Raw genomic sequence first — 12,338 nt, forward strand, 5'->3', positions numbered from 1 at the left:
GTTACGAGATACAAAATTCATTTGCATAAAAGAAATGCTTGCAACATTTTTGCTTATTGTTGGACACAATAGTAGGTATTGTCTACTACGTGATACGTTTCGGCGATCACATTGGACTGTCAGTAGAAATTTTAGCAAAGTTTTGAAGGCCTTGGACACAATAGCACTGGAGATGATAGCCAAACATGGATTAGCAATGCCATCTAAAATAAGGGAAAGTACGAGATTTTACCCTTGCTTGAAGGTACGTATAGTGTGTCGTATTTTTATTTTTTGATTTTGTATCATTCTAATTTATTCCAAATGATAAACTTAACACTCTTTTAGGATTGTATTGGAGATATTGATGGCACACATATCCCAGCATCAGTGTCCAAATGCGATGTAAGCAGTTATCGTAATCATAAGGGTGTCATATCACAAAATGTATTAGATGCTTGTAACTTTGATTTGGAATTCATGTACGTCCTTAGTAGGTGGGAAGGACAGCTCATGATTCAAGAATACTAAATGATGCTTTAACAAGAAGGAATGGGCTTAAAGTGCCACAAGGTATCAAATTATTATTTATCATTTTTATTATTATTTAATTTCTCATTAATCCATTGAGTTGCATACTAAAATATATATTATCAGGTAAATGTTTTATGGTAGATTGTGGATTTCCAAATATTTTCTTCGCAAGGAGTGTAGATCGGATGAGTTTCCTATTGAACCAGATGATGAATCTTCTTCGTCTCCACCATTTTCAGTTTTTGAAGGGGATCTTGACCAAGATTTTCAAACACAAGAACAACAACGGAATATTGCTAATGAATGGAGATATAATATAGCTTTAGATATGTGGAGAGATGCTCATAATGATAACAATGTGAATAGAGAATAATGAGTCACAAATAATTCTAGTGTGGTAGTGATGAATTTCTGATGATGTTCTTGTAATGTTAGGTTTTGTGGTTCCGTTCGAGAAAGCAAAAAAGAAAGAAGAAAATATTACTTGTAATGATGAATTTTTGACTAATATAAGGTTTTTGTGGTTGTGTTTGAAACTTGGAATTTGGATTTTCATCTGATTGCTTAGCTACTACGATTACATTATTATTCTGTGTATTTGAGTTCATGATTGTGCTTGCTAACACATCAAATTTATTGTTAATGGATCTCCTTTAATTCAAAACGTTTATGTTTCTTGTGCATTATTTCATTTTATATTATAAGATTCAACTAATAAATCCTAAGAAATCCAAGAAAGAAATCCATACAAATCCATACTAATCTATAATAGAAATCCATATTAATCTGTCGAAATCCATATATAATTGAGAATCTTTTAAAATCCTTTAAAATCTATCACTTAAAAAAAGTCTATTAAAATCCTGTAAAATCCAAATCGACTACACCCCCCCCTTAGATTTAGGTCATTTATATTTTGGTACTCCTCCTTCTTGTTCAGTTAGTTTTATTTGTGAGAATCAACTTGGAATGCCCTGGTCTAGATTTATTATTGAGTAGGTTTGTTTGGGCTCTTGCTTTTAGCCCTGTTTTTCAACCAAAAAAAAAAAACATTAGGCTTGACAATTTCTAACACGACACGTTAACCTGACATGAAACGACATGAAATTAACAAGTTTTCAAGTCGACATGATAACAAATTAGATCATTATCGAGTAACCCAATAAGCACCTGTTAAGATAACGGGTTGATCTAAGTATACACATTGGTAACCCCGTTACGCGATAAGAAAAATATTAATTTAATAAGTTTATACTACTAACAAAATACTATAATTAACAGCAATAAGATTTAATCCTGAACCAAACAGAAAGTTAATATATATTAAATTAAATTTAGAAAATTGGTGACTGTAAGATCGGTTGAGATTTAACTCCCAACCGTCCAATGTTTTTCTCAGCCCTAAATCAGACTATCTCTCTTATTCTCGAAGGCTCGAATCAAAGCAGCCGCTATTTTTCTCTCTCTCGAATTGAACGCTCGAATTTCAATCTCGAACTTCAATTTCGGCAAGCCCCGAATCCACAACCACCCTCTCTAGTCTCCCTCCACCACACTATTGTCACCACATATGACCTAGTAACCGACAACCAGTTGATCTGCTACTTTTGCCTCTAATCTATCTCTAGATTGAGCGAATCTCGAGCCCTAATCGAGGTAATTGTTGAAGGATTTTGTAAAAAAAAAAACAACATGCAAGCTTTGAGTTTCATTGGCAAGGTTTTGACTTCTGAGAAAAGCTTTACAACCTTGAAAAGAAAAACTTCTTCATTTTGCATATCCTGCGTGTTTGTACCATACTTAACCAATCCCGAAACTACTGAGCACCGATCAACGTTATACCGTCAAGGACCTAGAAGAGTTTCCCTCCAACCAGGAGGCCAATCACAGCACGACACGTGTCAACATCAGAAGCCAATCATAGCGCAACACGTGTTAATATCAGAAGCCAATCACAACACGACACGTGTCAATGTCAGAATGAAACTAGAAACTCTCTTCTATAAATAAAGATCATTCTCTCACAATATTTCCTAATGTCATTTGTACTAAATCATTCACTAGTACTCACTAAAGGAGAGCTTGAACCTATGTACTTGTGTAAACCCTTCACAATTAATGAGAACTCCTATACTCCGTGTACGTAGCCAATCTGGGTGAACCACGTACATCTTATGTTTGCTTTTGTCCCTATCCATTTACATACTTATCCACACTAGTGACCGAAGCAATCTAGCGAAGGTCACAAACTTAACACTTTCTGTTGTACCAAAGTCCCCACTGATTTTGTGCATCAACATTTGGCGCCGTCTGTGGGAATGACACTTATTCCCACTCTCTTCAGCTTTGTCAAGCTGGTTTCCACCATTCATACACTCTCTTTTGACCAGGCATCCCTCTCCAACATGGGAAGCGAAGGAAGCCACAACACACAGACTGACACCCCTCTTGCACCTAGCGCGAAGCAACGAAAGAAGGAAGGAAAGAGGGTTGCTCTTCAAGCTAAAGTCGATGAGCTAAAAGCTCAAAACAACAAGATAGCAATGAAGAATGAGGTTCTCCAAGAGCAGTATGAGAAGCTCTTTGAGATGCTCCACGAAACTAGGCGTACTCAAACACTCGAACTCGTTACCCTTATGGACATCAACCATCATCTGGATGCCTCCCAACAAGGAGGGTCACCTTCCTTTGACATGGGTATCCCTGATGAGGAGTGGGCTAATCATCAAAACATTGATCAACATGAGACTTCTCTCAACCCAGCTGCTTCGACCCGAAGCAAGAGAAGTGGAGGAAGACACATCATTGCAGAAAGGTTGGAAGGATCGAAAGCCGTTTATCGTGAATGTCGAGACTTCCTAAAACAACATCGAGAGAATCCCCTCCACATAAGTTTGAAGATCAATGACCCAAGGGTTTCTGAAAGACTCGGTCCCCTCCCACGTCCCAGGTCGGCTACCAATTTGAGGAAGGGGCAACAAGTCCTAAAGAAACACGAAGGTATAGGGGACTCAGAGATGTTTCGACAGACATACCTTGAAAGTCAGTACAGCAAGTCCAAGGGAAAAATCTCAGTGGTACATGACTCCACTCAAGACCCCCTTATCCTACAGCTCCTTGAGAAAGTAAACAAGTTAAAAGCCAAACGTCAGGCCGAGATACCTGACTGGAACCAACCCAGGCCTGGCCCTCTCACAAGGAGGATCCTTGACACCCCCCTTCAAGCGAAGACAAAACAAAAGCTTGGTTTACAACTCTATACTGGAAAGAAGGACCCAATTGAACACCTTAACCTCTTTGAGTCTACCATGGCATATCGGATGCACACCGACAAAAAGCGACGTCTTCTCTTCCCCTCCACCCTCTCTGGCGGAGCTCTAAACTGGTATTGTCGTCTTCCACCTGAGACAGTAGACTCATTTGAGGAACTGAGGAAACTGTTTGTCTCTCAACACATCTTCCAGACCAATCGCTTGCATTCTGTAGATGACTTGTACACTATTCCCCAAAAGCCAGACGAGTCACTACAAGAGTATGTTGGTCGTTTCATGCATGAGTATTCTCGCTGCGCTTAGACAGATGACAAGACCGCCCTCAAGGCCTTCACAGTAGGCCTACGTGATTGTTTCTTCAAGTACATGATCAATGCCAACACTTGGAAGACTTACTCTGAGGTGATGGCACAGGCTTACAACCATGCATCCGCCGAGGCAAGGACATATCAAAGGAAACTCCCCACAACCATCCCTTATTAGCAAGTAGGGAGTGGAAGCCAGATCCAACCAAATGAGAAGACCTTGACATTCCAAACGACAGCAGTGCCTCCCTATACCTTACTTAATACTTTGCCAAGTCAACAGAAATATCAATCTCAGGGCAAAAGGAAAGATTTCCATCCTCACCAATCTCATTTTAGTAAAAGGAGTAAGGGACACTACCACGATAACCAAGGGTATCGCCATGATAATCCCCGACCCCAGGCAGTTAACACAGTGGGTCAAACACATGTCAGGACAGCCCCTACCCCAAGGTATGAGGCATACACACCTTTGAACGCCACATGCGTGGCCATTTACCCTAGCATAGCACACTTGATACCGAAGCCAAAGTCGAGGCACTCAGATTACAAGCCCACGAAGAACACAGGCATGTTTTGCTGCTACCATAAGCATATCGGCCATGACGGCGAGAAGTGTATCACCCTTTGTGATCATATTGAAGCTTTGGAACGTGAAGGAAAAATTGATCAATTCCTCATTCACCCTCCAAGGGTTAACCGTAACCAACGCCAGGTAAATGTGATATATTCCATAAGTGGTGGCACACCCATATCTAAATCTTCCAACAGGGCCATGAAAAGTAGTGAACAAGCTTTAAGGTCTGGCCACCAAGTGTTTCACGTGGAAGACATCAGGGGAGGTAAGTATCAAAAGCCTAACTAGGATCCAATATGTTTCTACCTTGAGGAAGAAAGAGGTATCATCTACCCTCACAACGACTCACTGATCGTGGAAGCTCACATAGCCAACTTTGAAGTACGACAAATCATGGTAGACACGGGGGCTTCGGTCAATATCATGTTTACTGAAGTTTTCAAGGCACTTAATGTAGCTAAACACTTGCTCGACCGCTCAATTTCCCCTCTGATAAGCTTCTCCGGTGATATTGTGTAACCTTTGGGGAGCATACACTTACCTTTCATCATTGGTACAGGCCCTTATACAGCTACCATTACCACTAACTTCCTGGTGGTTTATTGCCCAACGGCATACAATGTCATCTTCGGACGCACAGGCATCACTGATCTCAAGGCCATGGTATCCACACATATGTTGTTGATGAAATTTCCAACCCCCTATAGCAATGGTTACATCAGAGGAGATCAACTTAGTGCACGATTATGTTACAACACTTCGGTCAAGCAACAACACATGCATGTGCCCAAGGAAACCCTTTCTATACATGACCAAGTCATAAAGACCAGCCCAGACGAAGCCAACTTAGATCTTCATGGTGGCAACAGTCAACCCGACGATCCTCGAGATGACTTTTTCACCCAGCAAGCACAACCCTTGAAAAGTTGGAGAATGTCTCTATCTCAAAAGATTATCCGGATCGCATGGTGAAGATTGGTACCACCTTGTCACCACCCATTCGGTTGGCATTGATCTCTTTTTTGCAAGAGAACATTGAGGTCTTCGCCTGGTCATACGAGGACATGCCAGGCATCTCTCCCGATATAATCTATCATCGCTTAAGTATTGACCCCAAGACCAAGCCAGTGAAACAGAAGCGAAAATCTTATGACGCTGAACGGTACGAGGCAATGAAGGCAAAAGTTGAAAAACTCAAAGGCATAGGCTTCGTCCGCGAAGTCAATTATCCAACGTGGGTAGCAAATGTTGTCCTTGTTAAGAAGAATCCGACCAAGGAAAGTCTCCTGCTCCAAAAGGTCTTGTGGAGAATGTGTGTCGATTACACCTACCTAAACAAAGGATGCCCGAAGGATAGCTTTCCTCTTCCTCTCATAGACAGACTTATAGACTCTACGGTAGGGTGTGAACTCTTGAGCTTCATGGATGCTTACTCAGGATACAACCAAATCCTCATGAACTCTCCAGACCAAGAACACACAGCCTTCATTACTGACAGGGGACTATATTGCTATAAAGTACTACCCTTTCGGCCTAAAGAATGCAGGAACGACTTATCAGAGACTGGTCAATTCAATGTTCGCCGAACAGATTGGAAAGAGCATGGAAGTTTACGTTGATGATATGCTAGTCAAGAGAAAACATGCTTACCAACAGATCACCAACCTATCTGAAACTTTCACCATTCTGAAGAGGTATCGAATGAGGTTGAACCCCAACAAATGTGCCTTCGGTGTAGGCTCTAGCTAATTCTTAGGCTTCATGATAAGCCAACGAGGCATTAAGGCTAATCCAGAGAAAATCAAAGCAATCCTCGACATGAAGAAGCCAGTAACTTCAAAAGACATCCAGAGCCTTACTGGCAAGGTGGCAGCCTTAACTAGGTTCATCTATAAGGCTACAGACAGATGTGCTCTTTCTTCAAAGCACTGAAGGGAAGTAAGAAGTACATTACATGGATTGATGAATATGCTGAGGCATTCAAGAACCTTAAAGACTACATGAGTAAAGCCTCTTTGCTCTCCAAACCTGAGGTTGGTGACACTCTCATTATCTATCTGTCGGTATCGGCTTCAGCAGTAAGTTCCATTCTCATTCGAAATGATAGTAATGTAGAATGGCCTATCTACTACGCTAGCAAGGCCTTACAAGATGCGGAGACACGATACTCCAACATTGAGAAATTGGCTCTAGCATTGGTCATGTCTGCTCGAAAACTTCACCCTTACTTCCAAGCACACTTCATCATCGTGCTTACCAATCATCTTATTCGACAGATACTCCAAAGTCCTGACATTTCCGGACGAATGATCAAATGGGCGATAGCATTGGGTGAGTTTGACATCTCTTACCAACCAAAGCCAGCTAAGAATTGCCAAGTAGTGGCAGACTTCATCGTCGACTTCACATATCTTGTTGACATTGTTTCTACGCCTAAAGAAGTGGTTTCATTACCCTCGGAAGCTTAGAAAATAGAACCAACAGCCCCAACATGGAGTCTATATGTTGATGGCTCGTCCAACCAACAGGGTTATGGAGCAAGACTAATCCTTACGACCCCTGACAAAGTGGCGATGGAGTATGCTCTTTGTTTCAAATTCAAGGCGTCAAACAATGAGGCCGAATATGAAGCCTTCCTAACAGGCTTACGTTTGGCCAAACACCTTAAGGTTAAACAAATTGATATCTTCAGTGACTCCCAATTGGTGGTTAACCAGGTCACTAATAACTTTGATGCTAAGGATAGCTTTATGGCAGCATATCTAGCACAAACACAATTGTTGCTCAAGCACTTCCACTACCAGATCACCCAAATTCCTCGAGTGGCAAACAGTCATGCAGATGCTTTGGCTCGCCTCACCTTAGCAGTGGAAGACAAGATTGGGAGAAAGATTCAAGTCGAATTATTGGCAGCACCAAGCACCATGGCTGCGGAAGTGTGCAACTTACAACAAAGAGATAGTTGGATTACCCCGATTTATAGATTCCTTGCTCATGGCACCCTTCCAAATGATAAAGTCCAAGCTAAGCAGATTCGATACAAGGCTACCCATTACTTGATCATTAATGACCAACTCTACAAGCGGGGTTTTAACCTACCATACCTAAGATGCCTTACGCCCACAGAGGTGGAAATTGTCATTCGGGAAATATATGAAGGAGTCTACAGAGATCATGCTGGATCTCGATCCCTAGCACACAAGGCTTTTTACCAAGGATATTATTGGCCAACACTTCACCAAGATGCCATCAGAATATCCCGCTCATGTGATAAGTGTCAACGCTACGCAACTATTCCTCACTCCCATCTCGAGCCGCTCACTCCTATGATCAGTCTTTGGCCCTTAGCCCAATGGAGACTTGATTTGATCGGCCTAATGTCTGCAGGGAAGGGCAAGGTTCGCTATGCAATCGTTGCAGTTGACTACTTCACAATGAAGGGAAAATTATGAGTTTAACAAAAGGGATTTCTAAATGACTAGCATGCATATACAATTCAAAATTTATATACATGAGCAACGGAAGCAATTTATCAAATAAAATCAAAGCTATAGTCATGCAAATCCCCTTCAAGGTTCATAGGTTTATATATAATGCATCAAAACATTTTAGTAAAGAACAAAGTGAAAGTTTAGACTTATACCTCTTGATCTAGACTTGAGGCCAAGGATGGACCACCTCCAAGCCCTTTGTTCCTTGAAGTCCTTGAGTCTAGCCTCCCTCCTTGCCTCCTCCACTTTGTTAGTAAGAGTGCTCCAAGGTTCTCCTTTAGTCTCCAAAGGAGAAGACCTCTAAAGATCCACACCCACTAGTGTAGTGAGATGGATGAAGGAATAACCAAAAGGGTGAAAGATTGTTAGTTAATTCACCCTCTAGGTGGCCGGCCTTTGTGGTTTTAGAGAGCTATTTTCTTTTGCCTCTTTGTTGTTCAAAAACACACAAAAACCCTAATGAACTTTGTGCAATAAAGTTCCTTATATAGACAAAAAGAAACCTAGTCAACAACTTGACTAAATATCTCTCCCAAACCCTTTAAGTGGCCGGCCCTTTAGTGTTTGGTTTGGGCTTTGGGCTTTTATTATTTCAAGTCATCCTATGCAAGAATAAAAGCCCAATGGGTTTAGGCCCAATGGGCCCAATTAAACCCGAACGTTTCTTTAAGCCCAAAACGATCTTTTATCGCTTTTATGATTTCTTTAGACTTTCTAAATTAATCACAACACTTAATTAATCCAATTAATTATTTTCATCATCCATTAATTACTCACTACAAGAGTGTATCGGTGTACAATCATTTTAGGTTCTAATTAGCAAGGCAGTGAGGTGATTGACATCAATCAAATTGATTATATTTAATCCAATCACTTAGTGAATTAAAACTTCATTTTAATTCACCTTTCTTCTTTGATGACTACATTTAATCATCTAGAAGAACTCACAAGCTATGAGTGACATCTAACCATATGTCATAGCTACCCAAGCTAATGTAGAAGTTGTTCGGAGAACCTATTCAGTTGGAATTACAATGTAATTCGATCTTTCTCTAAAACAATACTCTCAATCACATTACTAGGGTATGGATATATTATGTCAAACCCCTAATGTGATTATTCCTTCTTATATGATTCTATTGAGTCGTATAGGAACGCTTTCCTTTATTACGCTCGATACTTCGGCCGAAGATTCCCGAATCATATCTTAGAGTATTCTTCCTCTCTAATCGAGGATTAGAGATTCCTTGTTGCGCATTCACTTGCCTTCATGACTAAGTGGCTTAACCCCAATTATGCCGTGGACATCTGCGAATGGGGTGACTTTGACATAATCAAAGATTAAGTACTTAGCCACAAGACAACGACGATGCCTTAGGTCAAAGGACTACTTACATTATTCCAACCATTAGAGTTACTTGCTTGACATGTGAGTAGACCTCCATGCAAGTACTCTCGTTCGATTGTGTTCAGTGAACTCATTCTCTTAATGAGCACCTACATACTTGTCTTAGTGTCACAACACGAATGGGATGAGACTTTCCATCCTTCCATTTGAAGCGGACATAGTATGTACCGGTCTAAGCATTGTCAGTTTCCCTCCGACAATCCAATGACTAGGAACCTTTTGGACATAATGGTTATGTGAAGAAGGTCTCTGTAGTCTAACATCATTAGATTACTTCTTCAATCGATCCATTATCCATGGATACACTATTTAGGACATATATCGTTTATTGAGATAGTCCTAATTCGTGTCTTTGCCATTTGATGTATAAGAGTCATCCATACATCGATTCATTTGTCCTGAAAGGCTTCTTCCAAAGATTGACTTTCAGGGCATATTTCCAACACACAAAGTAGGCCGAAGTTGAACCCTTGGCAACCATTACTGAGGCAAAAATAGAAGACTTTGTATGGAAGAACATCCTTTGTAGATTCGGCATTCCCAATGCAATAGTCACTGCCAACGGGTGACAGTTCAACAACAATAAGTTCAGGATGTTCTGCTCTAAGTTCAACATCAACTTATGTTTTACCTCCCCAGCTCATCCCCAGTCTAATGGACAATTTGAAGCTATCAACAAAATAATCAAGCGAACTTTGAAAACCAGCTTGGACAAGGCTAAAGGTTGTTGGCTAGAATTTGTACCCCAAGTTCTTTGGTCATACCGCACTTCATATCAGACATCAACAGGAGAAACCCCATTTTCACTTACCTTTGGTACAGAGGCAGTTGTCCCAGTTGAGCTTGAGCAAGCAACGTTCAGAGTCCAGAACTACGTGCAAAGTGAAAATGACAAACAACTTACCCTCATTTTAGATCTAGTCGAGGAACATAGAAACTAGGCTCACTTGAGGAATGTCGCCTACAAGCAGTGCATTTCCAACTACTATGACTCAAGGGTCAAACCTCGTTCTTTCAAAGTGGGGGACTGGGTATTGAAGAAAAGATTACTCTGCGACAAAGTCCTGAGTGAAGGAACACTTAGTCCAAACTAGGATGGACCGTTTGAAGTTGTTGGCATCAGTCGCCCTGGCTCTTACAAGCTTAGAAGCTCCGATGGCAAGACCCTTGGCCATCCATGGAACACTGATCACTTGAAGTACTATTACAAGTAAACTCACATTGTACAAGTGTTAAGCTTCAGCCATTCGGCATCCTATGTAACGAAGACTATTTGGCATGAATTCAATAAAGAGGTGATTTAGACAACTCGGTCCTAATCCTCTTACATTCCTAGCAATGAAACACTCGGGTTCAAAGCTTCGACATGAATGCTTCCAACATGAAACAAAGTCTAAGTATATGTCAACAAGACTATACAAATAAACAAACAGTTTCACAGTATATTCGTTCAATCATACATTCCAACACATTCCTACATAAACCAACTGTGCTTTGAAAGGGTTCAACATCCTTTGTGTCATTCGACACTTGCTACAATATGCCTAGACACCTTGCCCTTATTCTCACCAACCAGGTGATGAAATGCGAAGAAGGAACTCATCTTCATGCCACCAACCAGGTGATGAAATGTACAACCCGTACTCTCCTTCATGCCACCAACTAGATGATGAAATGTAAAACCCTTACTCTAATATCATTTGGCAACTTGCCACTCATGCCACCAACCAGGTGAAGAAGGAACTCATCTTCATGCCACCAACCAGGTGATGAAATGTAAACCCGTACTCTCCTTCATGCCACCAACTAGGTGATGAAATGTAAACCCGTACTCTCCTTCATGCCACCAACTAGGTGATGAAATGTACAACCCGTACTCTAATATCATTTGGCAACTTGCCACTCATGCCACCAACCAGGTGAAGAAGGAACTCATCTTCATGCCACCAACCAGGTGATGAAATGTACAACATGTACTCTAATATCATTTGGCAACTTGCCATTCATGCCACCAACCAGGTGATGAAATGTACAACCCGTACTCTCCTTCATGCCACCAACCAGGTGGTGAAATGTACAACCCGTACTCTAATATCATTTGGCAACTTGCCACTCATGCCACCAACCAGGTGATGAAATGTACAACCCATACTCTAATATCATTTGGCAACTTGTCATTCATGCCACCAACCAGGGGACGAAGGAACTCATTTTCGTGCCACTAACTAGGTGATGAAATGTGATGAAAGGTGATGAAGGAACTCACCTTCGTACCACCAACCAAGTGATGAAAGCAACTTACCATTCATTCCACTTACCAGAAGACGAGTGGTACAACTTGTACATATGAACTCCTAGCATTCACAAATAATAAAAAACCCTCAAGCTTGACAACTTAACTAGGGGAGCACTTATGCCCAACAAGAGTTATAGTCACCAACAAAGTCTTATTGCAAGCCAACAACAACTTCAATGCATGGCATACGAAGATTAAGCTATTCAACCCTCTTGCATCTGCTTTAAACATTTCCCCTCTATAACAATGCAAACACTACAACTCGTAGAAAGCTTCACACACTCTTGATCAAGATAGTGTGAAGCAAAACCAATTTATGGTGCCAACAAGAGCTTCATCAAAGGAGTTCAACCACAATTCTCAAAAGTTTCACACACTCTTGATCAAGACAGTGTGAAGCAAAACCAATTTATGGTGCCAACATGAGCTTCATCAAAGGAGTTCAACCACAATTCTCAAAAGCTTCACACACTCTT

This window comes from Malus sylvestris, chromosome 16 (genome assembly GCF_916048215.2).
Source record: "Malus sylvestris chromosome 16, drMalSylv7.2, whole genome shotgun sequence".
Lineage (NCBI taxonomy): Eukaryota > Viridiplantae > Streptophyta > Magnoliopsida > Rosales > Rosaceae > Malus > Malus sylvestris.